Source organism: Macadamia integrifolia, chromosome 3, assembly GCF_013358625.1.
Source record: "Macadamia integrifolia cultivar HAES 741 chromosome 3, SCU_Mint_v3, whole genome shotgun sequence".
NCBI lineage: Eukaryota > Viridiplantae > Streptophyta > Magnoliopsida > Proteales > Proteaceae > Macadamia > Macadamia integrifolia.
The window spans coordinates 270,112-282,751 of record NC_056559.1 but is presented as its reverse complement, the minus strand read 5'-3'; positions in this window follow the sequence as shown (position 1 = coordinate 282,751).

Here is a 12,640-nt window from a genome sequence, read left to right as displayed (position 1 = left end):
GCAGCTTCTAAATTTCTGAAACCACTTCCTCGGAATTGTGGACTGAATCATTAGTCCTTCCGGATGTGCTAACCTCAGAAGATGATGATCTTCTCGATCTGGATCTAAATTATGAAGCCATTGTTTAGAGGTTCAAGTCAATAAAGGTTTCGGTCAATATATCCTACTGTCAATCCTACCTATTGTCAATACTATTTCACCTTCAAACGCCTATCCATGGCAACATGGCTGAATACGACTTGGGTGTAGGTCTATACAACAAGGGTGAAACACTACCAATTGAATGGTCTATACGACTTTTCTCATATGGAAACTCATCAAATAAATCTCCCATTTTTTCAGTGGTAAAAAATCTACCTTATAGAGAAAACACCTAGTTACCCACAGGTGAATATCTTAAAAAAGACATCTACCACTTATGTCACTAAAGAAAGAATAGAAATCGAATCTGTTCATCCTCCTTTTCAAGCTTTAAAAGTAGGCACAAATCAGATGGTGGTTCCCCTCAAAACATCTAGTAACACTTCATCTCTATTGACTGAATTTCATCTTAATCAAGTTGTTGAACAAAACAACTATACTAACTTATGTCTTCAGTCTATAGGAAGTCAGATGGATCGTATTGAGACAATTGTAGACTCCTTAAAGGCCTTTACTCCATCTACTTCCCATGCTAAAATTGAGCATATCCATAAAGCCATTTGGCATGCTTTTGCTTCTCAACCTAGAAGTAACCAAAAGCCAGCCCCTGCTTCTCAACCAAGAAGCAATCAGTCTGTCCTTTTTAAACCTCCTCCAGTGTTGAATATCCCAATCAAAAGGACTGAGTCCACTATTCTTGATGAAATAGTTACTCTTCTCGGTCAACTTCAGGTTTCTAAGGACAAAGAAAAACAGGCAATGACTCTTTCTCTAGTAGAACCTTCTGGTTCTGAAATTGAGATTGCTGAGAAAGAATTTCAGTCCATGCTACCTCAATAGGCAGCAATTCCTGAGCCAATTCCTCAACTAAATCATATCATCAGGAAAGCTCGAAAAGTTATGTCTACCGCAACAAATTATTATTACCCTAGACCTTCTCCTGTAGATCTTCAGTTTGAAGTCGAAGGAGAACCAACTAATTTTTCGGTTGATGGTAGTACAATTATAGAGTGGAATATTGATGGTTTATCTGAATACAAAATCAACAATCTTCTTAAATAGATGCTAATGTATGCCATAACGACTAAACTAAATCAAGCATCTGATTCTGATGTTACTAAAATGATAGCAACTGGATTTTCTGGCCAACTTCACGGTTGGTGGGATTTTTATTTGTCAAAAGAAGTTAGCGACCAAATCATAAATGCTATTACCAGCGTTCCGCAATAACAAACTGAACAACTCGCTGATGGTAATTTTGCCCAATGAACTGTTTATGTTAATCAGGAAGATGTGGTTAACAACTTGGTTTATACTATAACTCTTCATTTTGTTGAACTAGCTGAAATTTTAGTTGATCGAACAAGAGAACAATTAATGAATCTCCGCTATCCTACACTATCTCATTATAGATGGTATGGAGGTGTCTTTTTTTGCTAAAGTCTTTACTAGAGATGACTGTAACATTTCTATATGGAAAGAGAAATTCATCTCTGGTCTACCTCCTTTATTTGCTCAAAAGGTAAGGTATAAACTTAAAGCAAAGCATAATGGTACTATTCCCTTCTAACAGTATACCTATGAGGAATTAGCTGTTGAAATATACAATGAAGGTCTCCAGCTCTGCACAGACTTGAAACTTAGGAAACAATTGTCTAAAGAGAGACAAACTGGATTCTGAGAACTTGGAGATTTATGTGAACAATTTGGATTCGAGAAGATTCGTCTTCCAGGATCTAAGAAGAATCATAGAAAAATCTCTAGATTTTCTAAGCCTAAATATCAGGCAAAGTCGTATAAATCTAAGCCTAAGCACTTATCTAAGAAACGCTTTTCAAAATCTCGTCCTTAAAACACTTTTCCTTCTAACAAATCTCCTGTTTGCTATAAGTGTGGGAAAGTTGGAAATTATAAGAATAATCTGGAACCAAGGCCCAGATTAATACCTTAGAAATTGATAATTCTTAGAAGCAAAATCTTGAAAAGGGCTTGTTCTACAGCTCATCCGACCTTGAGTCCAACACCGAGTCTGACTCAGATCAAGAGATTGCTTAACTCGAGTTCGATAGTGATTCTTTCGAGTCTAAATCCCAAACTCCCCATTATAGTTGTAATCCTTATCAGGATTTGCTTAAAGAAAATGGCTTAATGGTTCTTTAAACTGAAGAGTCATTCCTCCTAAAAGCAATTGACCAAGTAACTCATCCCACGACTAAGGCTCAACTCTTACATGAGTATATCACGTTAGTTAAGGGTACTACTCGGTCTAGCCCTGTTCATGCCCTTAAACCTGTTGTTCAGGATTACAGTTTTAAAACTATAATCAATCGGGTTAAGGCTACTTCTCAAACCTGTGAACCTACAATCCAGGAACTTCGTAAAAATCTCAATGAAGTTAAGACTAAAGTCAAGAATCTTAAACAGCGAATTCAGATTCTTGAACTTTATAATGAACAACAATTAATTGAGCTAGACTCCGAAGAAGAAGCTTCCTTCAAGGATCTACTAGCAACTCAAAATATAGTAGCTAGTACCTCTGCAACTATTGCTACAGTTTCTTCTGAAGATGCTCAAGTTTTAACTATTCAATAGGTTCAAACTCATCGAGGGCATATAATGATTGACATTGTTATCAATCAAAAGTTTAGTCTAAAGACTATAGCCTTAATTGATTCTGGTGCCAATATTAATTGTATTAATGAAGGACTCATCCCTTCACAATACTTTGAGAAGACCACTCAGAAATTGGTTACAACTGACGGATATAGAATGCAGGTCGAGTACAAACTTCCCTCTGCTTCTATCTGCAATAATGGACACTGCCTAAGAACTCCATTTATAATGGTCAAAGGACTATCTCAGTTTGTTCTTTTAGGCACTCCATTTTTAGCCCAGTTGTATCCTTACAGATTGACACAGTCGGTCTTCATTCAGTGGTTAATAATCACCTAATAACTTTTCACTTCATCGAACCTCCTAAGGTTCATACGGTGAATGAAATCAAGACTCAAATTCAGTCTAAAGAAAAATTTATATGCTCTTTATCATCTGAGATCCAACAAAAGAGCATACAACAAAAAATTGATGACCCTACCTTTCAAGTTAGAGTTAAAACTTTTCAAGCTCAACTTGAAAAGGAAATTTGTTCTGAAATCCCTACTACATTTTGGTCTAAGAAAACACATATTGTTACTCTTTCATATGAAGATAACTTTCCAAAAACTAAATTCCCACAAAAGCTTAGGCAGCTCAAGTGCTTGATCATTTAAGGGAAACATGTCAGATAGAGATTTCTGAACTCCTTGCCAATGGTCTTATTAGACCTAGTAAATCTCCCTGGAGTTGCACTGCATTTTATGTAAATAATAATGCTAAAATTGAATGTGGTGCACCCAGACTTGTTATTAATTATAAGCCTTTAAATAAGGTTCTTAAATGGATCCAGTACCCTATCCCTAATAAGAGAGATCTTCTCAATAGATTATACACCTCCAACATATTCTCTAAGTTTGACATGAAATCTGGGTATTGACAAATTTAGATTGCAAAATAAGATAGGTATAAGATAGCTTTTGTTGTCCCATTCGGCTAGTACGAATGGAATGTTATGCCTTTTGGTCTTAAGAATGCTCAATCTGAATTTCAAAATATAATGAATCAAATCTTTAATCAGTATTCATAATTTATAATTGTGTATATTGATGATATCCTTATTTACTCTCAGGACATTTCCCGACATTGGAAGCATCTAAATCTGTTCTTCTTTGTTATTCGTGTGAGAAACTCTTCCCGCTAAGAATTTAAATAGTGTTCTTCAAAAATCCAATGTTTTCCATTATTTTTGGCAGACTTGTATTCCTGAATAAGGAATCACTTATTGATCTGGAATTTGGGTTCATCAGTGATATGAAGCATATAAATATCTGGTGCTTGCATATCAGAGAGTGTGGGTGAAGAAGACCCATTTTCCGTGCCAATAGGAGCCAGAGGAGGCTGATTATTAGTCTGAGATTGTTCTCTTTGAAGAGGACCATAGATAGGTTGATTAACCAGAGAAGGTGTATGATTTGTACACTGAAGATTGATTATTTCATCAAAATTTTCATTGAATTCAAAGATTGGAACTATGTTCCCCCATTTAGAATGTCATGTTTCAGTTAAATGGTGGGATAAATTTGACATTTCACCATTAACTGGTTCAAGGTTTGTGCCTAAATGAGGCATTGGTTCAAATATGCCTATAGCTCCTTCATCCTCAATGGTAGCATAGAAGCCATTTTTCAACATGTTCCAAGCTACTCGGCGTTGTCTTCCATTTTTAATAGATGAGTAGATCCAAGAGCGTATTCTCACGGCTATCGGGTTTAACCTTCAATCCAACAATCCTGCCCCATCATCATCATCTTCATCAACTCTTCCTCCTTCCAATGATGGTAACCAATGTGCTCAATGGCCTGATTACTAAAGGTCTACTATAAAAAAAAAAAAAACCCCCAAGGGAAAAGAGGTCTCATTGCACCTTGACCCAGTGTTGTGCTAATCAGACACGACATTTTGATTCTTGCCAGATGTCAAACATCCACATCTAGTGCCAAATTAAGTCTGACTGACGTCTTGTCATGCGTCACACAGCACTATAAGTGCATTATAGTGAGTGTCACAGGTGGACACTTTAATAATTTACCTAACAGAGACTCTTATAGAAAATAATGGGCCATCCACGGGGAATGCCAGAGAATCTCATCTATGGCTTATTTTTAGTCACACACCTAGACTATCCAACAAAATAACTTTCGACTGAAGCTTATTAGCTTCTGACAATGACCCCACACCTTATTAGGTGTACCTCATTTGTGACAAGAACACCTTATCCTCTAGCTAATCACGCGTCACATCTGGTTGGTTTTGATGCCTACTCAACTCCAACCCCATCAAGGCCCATCAGCATCCCCAACCAAATTGAAGAAATCTTTGGTGTCCGCCATTTATAAAAGGGAGGCTCTCCATCCTGGGAAGACACCACAAAAAATGATAAAAAATTATTAAGTCTTAGCATTTTTCTTCTTTGTGTTTGTAAGAAAAGTCTTGTGAGAATTTGTCTTTAAGCTTCTTTTGAGAGTATTTGTGCTATCTACAAGTGTTCATGTCCATGGCTATAACTTATAGATCATATGTAAGTCAGCCTCTTATAATTTCATTATATTATGTTTGTAATTAGAAAGTTAAAAGAATAGCTTGCTTTGTTAGATAACTTGTTAGAAATTTCTTCTTCTTATATTGAATTTTATTTGTTTTATTATATTCAAGGTCCTATCTATGAGTTTTTAAGGAAATAACAGCACCATCAAGAATGTTAGGGTTTGTTAAGGACATGGGAAGATTAGGTCTACACTAAAAATAAATTGGTCCTTCACAAAGACTAGTTTCAACTAAACCCATTAGAGATTCATTAAAATTAATCATTCTAGCATCTCTAATGGCAGCAAAAACCACACAATTTAACCCTAGTAGTATTAAGGGTTTTAAGGCCACTTGAACTAATCCGATGTGGATAAACTTAAATCCATATTCTCTATGCCTCTGGATTTGAGAGCTGGTCAAGAGTTGGATTTGTTCTTGATAAGAGGTAAGAGTATGGGTGCTTTCACTTGTCTTTATGACGTAGTTACTATGAAAAGCGAAAGTTCCTTTATGGTGTAACTCAGATTCAGGTATTTTAGGGATTGTATAATTGTTAATGGCAGCTTCTAAATTTCTGAAAACCACTTCATTGGAATTGTGGACTGAATCATTAGTCCTTCTGGATGTGCTAACCTCAGAAGATGATGATCTTCTCGAGCTGGATCTAAAGTATGAAGCCATTGTTTAGAGGTTCGAGTCAATAAAGGTTTCGGTCAATATATCCTACTATCAATCCCACCTACTGTCAATACTATTTTGCCTTCAAACTTCTATCCATGGCAACACGGCTGAATACGACTTGGATGTAGGTCGACACGACTTGGGTGTAGGTCTATACGACAAGGGTGAAACACTACCAACTAAATGGTCTTTATGAATTTGACACCTTTTTAACTTGGCTTTGATACCATTTGGGACCAGGATCAAGGGAGATCGGACTTAGGCAACGAGGGAAGCAATTAGGCAAAAAAATTGCCTTTTCTTAGATTGGAGTTCTGCAAGATTTATGGTTTCTTCGTTTAGAAGCTGGGAGAAGTAGATAGACCTACACCCAAGTTGAGTCAATGAAATTGGGCCACTTGGGGTCGGGTCAATGAAAGTGGGCCACCTGGGGCCGAGTCAATGTAATTGGGCCACCTAGGGCCGACTCAATGAAATTGGGTCACCTAGGGCCAACTCAATGAAATTGGACCACCTGGGGCCGGGTCAATGAAATTGGGATCTTGCATTGTAGCCTTGAATCTTGAAAACTTGGCACTTGACTTAGAATCTTTTAGCTTTTGATTTGGAATCTTTGAGCTTTGATTTGGAATCTTGATTCTTGTCTTTTGATTTGGAATCTTGATTCTTTGATTTTTTGACTTTGATTTTACTTTCTACTTTTACCTACAAATTTCACCTTCCACTTTCTAGTGTTTTTATCTACCAAGTAGATTTTACTTTCCATATGATTTTAACTTTTACCTACCATAAAAATATTTTGAATTTTTTTTTTGATGGTAAGAACTCTTAACACCTTGGAATTAGCATCTCAAAATTTTTATTTGGAGGATGAATTTTTAACCATAAAATGTTCCCCCTCCTGTTTACTCACTATTTTGAGTTTCTTGAGTTGGGAACGATTTGTGAGTGAGTGACCTCGGGTTTTGGAATCTTCTCGAAGATCCGAACAATTTCGCAGTTTCTCGGGTTTCTTCAAATTTTTTCTGAAGGTCTCTAGGTTTTCCTTGAAGTTCTTCATCTTTCTCTTGAAGATCTTCATAGTTCTTGAGGAAAGAGTTCTTTGGAGAATTTGACATCTTTTTGGGCTTTTGTGTAAATTGGGGAACTTCTTGGGGTTTTTTATGATTTTGGAAAATATGTCTGAAAGAAGAAAGAGAAAGACTTGTGGAGAAGTCCAGTTGGATGGTTGTAGCAATTCCTCTCAAAGGGACTAGGGCCTTGCAGATTGGTACTCCGGACAGACTCTCCATAACACTCTGAACCATATCTGTAACTTAGTATGGGGCTCTTGGGTAAGTCTTTACATTTCATTCATTGTCTACTAATTCATTTATTTTATTTTATTTTCATTTATTATTTTTTGTTTTGCTTTCCCTTATCATTTATTATTATTATTAATTTTTTTTTAAAGAAAAAGCATGATGGGGAAGTACCACCGAGCTTGGCTAGATATGGCCACCCAAACACAACTGGGATTGGTACAGGACGCTCCCCTACAGGGTGAGGGAGATGGTTGATTCATCATACCTGAGTCGATTGGCTTCCATAGAAACTAGGAAGTTCAACCCGTCATTGGCAAGGGCCTTGATGGAGCGATGGTGGCCGAGCACTCACTCCTTCCATCTTCCTATTAGCGAAATCACTATCACGCCCTTGTGTTTCTATGCCCTGACAGGCATAACATTTGGGGGGAGGCCTTTGACCCTTCCTGATACTCTGACAGCTAGGGAATTCACAGATTTGGCAGGAATAGATATCAGGGGTGATTAGACATATATCCGCCTTAGTGAGATCAGTGTTCATTGGTGGAGGACTGGACTGGGTGTAAACTCAGGTAATCTGGCATAGGTGACCCGTTCTTTCCTTTTGTTCACTATGGGTCAATGTCTCTTTGGTGACCTCCGAGGTAGGATAGACATTCGCATGGTTGCCTTCTTCCGGAATCTCCGGGAAGTGGACACCCGCGATTGGGGCGGGGCTACTTATGCATATTTGCTATAGTCTCTAGATCTATTATCATATGGAGACCAAGGCCTCTAAGGTGTGGGCTATGTCCTCCAAGTAATCTCTTGTTCTTGTACTCATTTCTTTTCATTTGGTTGCATTCTTTGACTTTGATTTTTCAAATCATCCCTGGTGCTATGAGCATCTGGAGATTATGGCTTCCACACTGAAGGTCCCTCAAGCATTGCCCTTCCTCGTAGTTGTGAGATGGGGAGATAGCCGAGTACACAGGGCCCGGCACTATCCTCCAGGGACTACTGCCCGTTCTCTCCTGAACAACCTTACAAAGGTAAGCTATGATTTGTCATTAAATCTCCTCATGTTGTGTGCCGTACTGATTTTTCCTTGAATCTGCAGGTCACTTGGAGACCATTCCATCCTCTCACATTCCCGGACCTTGATAAAGCTACTCAGGCTAGAATTTATTAGAGAACCGAGTCCTATTTAGGGGGATATGGGGTCATGCTTGGTATTTAGGAGAGAGGGTCATACCCCAATGGTCTCATGCTGATACACGCTTCTCTCCTTGTCTTCCTCCACCAACCATGCATTATCTAGAGTGCATTCTCGTGGACCAGATTGAGAGACTGGCCAACGGAATATGGGATGATTCATTCCTTGGGAAAGATAGGGATTACAAGACTTTCCTTAAGGAAGATACTGTTTGTACCCCTCTTGGATATGATGGTCCAGTGGTATGTTGCTCTTTCTCGAGTATCACTTTTAGTCTTTCAATTCCTTTTAGCCCTGATTGATGTTCTTTCAGGGGAGAACACGACGTGTAGATCTTTCTACCATCCAGTCACATGTTAGTGCTGCTGGTCCATCCCAAGCCAGACCTTCTACTAGTGCGGGTGGATCCCTTAGGATAGCCACCATCATCTTTCATGGCTTCCCAGGTTGGTGTTACCCTAACGCAGCCAATCCTATCCTCCCTTATCTTCTGGAGCGGAGAACAGGTGTTGATGCTTCCCTTGGGCTGCCCATTCCTTATGACTATGTAAGTATTTGACCATCCCTCAATTGACTTCTGACCTCCTATGATTGATACACTCTTTCTTAGGTGTCCCCAGAAGTCTATTATGAGATCAGGAGGATGCATCATGGCTTGTGTGAGGCGATGATTGCCAAGGTATTTTCTATCTCTTTTTCCTTTTTTCCCTTCTTCTTTCATTATTTTTTTTCTTGATCCTCTCCTATATTTCGTAGGGCGGAAGGATTGTTGCCTTGGGAAGCCAAGTTATCTCCTACCAACAGGAGAATGCCCAGCAGCATGCACTGATTTAAGATTTGACCCAAAGACTAGAGAATACTGGACTGGCATCCCCGAGCTCCTCGTCATTCCATGACGGTGACTCAGAGTGTGGTTCAGATGAGGATTTCGGCTCTTAGGGATTTGTTCCTATAGTTCATGCAAGCACAAACACATGTATATTTTTCTTTTTCTTTTCCCTCCCCCTGTTTATTCACTTTTTTTTTTTTATTTTAGCATTTTATGGGTGGAATCCTATCTTTGGCACAAAGAAAATTTCATTTTATTTATGGTTTGGGAATGTTTAGGAAAAATTAATTCCACAACTCAAGACTTCAATAGAAAAATTGGGATAACACGGAAGTCTAAGTATTTTTTCATTTTACTACCAAGTGAATTACAAGAAAATGACTTCCCTACCATAAATAGGATAGATAGGTAACAATATAGGGAGACAATTCTTAGGGTGGGTAAAAGTTCACCAATTCCTCGGGGTCACCTGCTTCAAGTCCATACTGTCGGCTGATGTAAGTGGGCAAGTAAAAAGACGTATGAGTCAATCCCATCAACCTGATGTAATTGTATCCAGTGGTCTTCATCAGAAAAATCCTCCTGTGGCTTCCCTGGGCATCTCCATGCAATGTCCTTTGTAGTTCTTCCTTGTAGGTACTCTTTCCAATCAACAATGAACTTGAACTCCGGGGCTTCCCTCCTTTCCTGGTAGCAAAGAGCTCCGAGTCGGCATTCTTTTAATGACCTACTTAGCTTTAGCTTATCAAGTAGCCATAGTTGGAAAATGGCGGGGCTTCCGCGATAATGATTAAGTCCAAACCTATGGCTATGGCTTATGTCATCAAGTCCTTTGAATGTCTCTACAAGGACTGTGAGAATGATATCTCTTCCTTTCTTCAATTGCTTTATCACTTCTATTAGGACCATTGGTGCACCACGTCTTGGAGTTCAGAGAACATAGCGAACTATCATGCATAATAGATAAGCATCCTGTGACCTTTGCTGATGGATTCCTCCCAATGGTAGGTATTGACTAAAGATCTTGGCCACCTTTAGTATATCAATCTTTCCATATCTGATGAATTGCTTCATTTCCTCCTCCCATCCGAAAAAGTCCAGAATCTCTTTTGAGTGATCTTTCTTCAAAGATGGTTGAATCATCTTGCTCTTAGGTGGAGATAACATATAAACTCAGAGTTCCTCAAGAGTTGGAGAGATCTTAACTAATCCAAATTGAAACACATGAAGATTGGTATCCCAGTGTTGAGGCACTTGTTGGAGTATATAGTGATGTAGCTTTTTGCACCCAATCCGACTGAGCATTGACATATTCACGAATTTTAGAAGTCTTGGTGCCCTCATGTTTATGTCCAAGGTCCATTTTCTCAACATCTCATCCAACGAGTCCATGACTTTTCTTGCAACCATCACAAACAAAAGGGAAGACGATGATTTACCAAGTATCATTCATTAGCTATTGACACAACCAAACCTTCACCACTGTTGCATTAAACACACTCTTTTTTTTTTTTTTTATTAATCAAGGATTGGGAATGAGCTAGCCTTGACATACTGGTGCCAAGTGGTGACTCTTGGGAGATAGAATTCTGGATAAGAATTTGAAGGACCATAGGTGAATGACAGATACCTAATGGCCTTGCATGCCAAATGGCGATTCTTGAGGGACATAAACTATGATAATCTTTTAAGATACCTTGATTATTAATTTAAGAACCAATTTATTGCTTTAATATCGTTGAGACTGCACTTGCACATGTCAAGTTGCCTACGTATCCCTTGAGAGGAATCAGGTCTGACGTAGTTCGGGCTATTCACCCTATTAGACATAGTATCTCTTGAGTTGATCCATGTTGACTAGTCCGGGTATTTCTTCGCCATTGTGGTCTATGAGTTTCATAGCTTTGCTTGGTAGAATTTCTTTGACAGTAAATAGGACACTCCAGTTGGGCCTGAATTTTCCTCTTGGGTCATGAATTGGGGCTCTTTGCTCTCGAAGAACAAGTTCCCCCTCTTCTATGTGACGGGACTTCACATTCTTGTTGAAGGCCCTTGCCATTCTCAATTGATATTTCTTTAGATTATCCATTGCCTTCATATTCCTTTCGTCAAGAAAGTTGAGCTCATTATGTCTAACATTTACCCATTCTCCTTCAGCTAGCTGACTATCCAAAAGCACTCTTAAGGATGGCACTAGGATTTCCACGGGCAGCACTGCTTCAATGCCATACACCAAAGAGAAAGGAGTTACCCTGTCGAGGATCGCACAGAAGTCTGATATGCCCATAGGGCAAGGGGTAACTTATTCGCCCAATCCTTGTGTCAACCATTTTCTATAGGATGACTGATGAACACATTTATGTGTGAAATCTAGTGTAGTAAAACATGCATTTTACATATTTAGAATGGAGCTACCTTGGGTTTTACTCTCTTTTTGCAGGTTTTATATTTTCAAGGCCTTAAGGACAATCAGGTGCTATATCTCCAATTTTACACATAAAGAGGTACTGTTTCTTTTCATGGTTGTGAAGAGGATAAAATTTTGAGCAAGATGGACGTGTTCAATTGCAATTACACATTCTTTTGGTCAACCATACAAGTGATTATTCTTTTTGGGCTAGAAAAAGAATAAAGGATCAGAACTGAACCGAGATGCAGAACCAGCCCATCTGCAGTTGTCCCAAAGGTACAAGGAATATTTCAAATGCCAACAAGGATCGATGGACTACATCCTTAAGTGATTGAAGATTCGTTTTTGGCAACAACAACTACCTAGCGTAGTTGGTGAGTTGTGGTGTGTAAAATCCCTTGCTTATTAGGAGGTCTCAAGTTCGAACCTCTTAGCCGCCATTTTGTTGAGGTTTTTATTTTAGAAGATTTTCTCTTTCCTACTCATCACTCAAAGGAGGTCGGTCAAAGGGTTTCTTACGCAAGAGGAGAGAGAAAATAAGGAAATAAAGAGAAAAATAGAAAAAATAGGAAAGGAAAAAAAAGGAAAAAAATAATTAAAAAAAAATCATCCAAGATGCTGTCCATGTTTGAAGAAGAGAGAGAAAAAAAAAGAAGGAAAAAGGAAGCAAAATCATTGGAGATTCCCTACTTCCTACAATTCTCTATCTTCTCTCTCCTCCACCTCATCAACAAGATAAAGAAAAATCCTTTTTTTTAGAAGCTAAAATATTTAGCTTCCTTCCCCCATTCTCTATATAATAGAATTAACACAAGGGGATGAGGCACTTCATTCTTCTTTTAGGGTTTTTTTCTTAGTTGCTCTATCTCTTTCTCTAGTTTTCTCTTTCTCTAGCACTA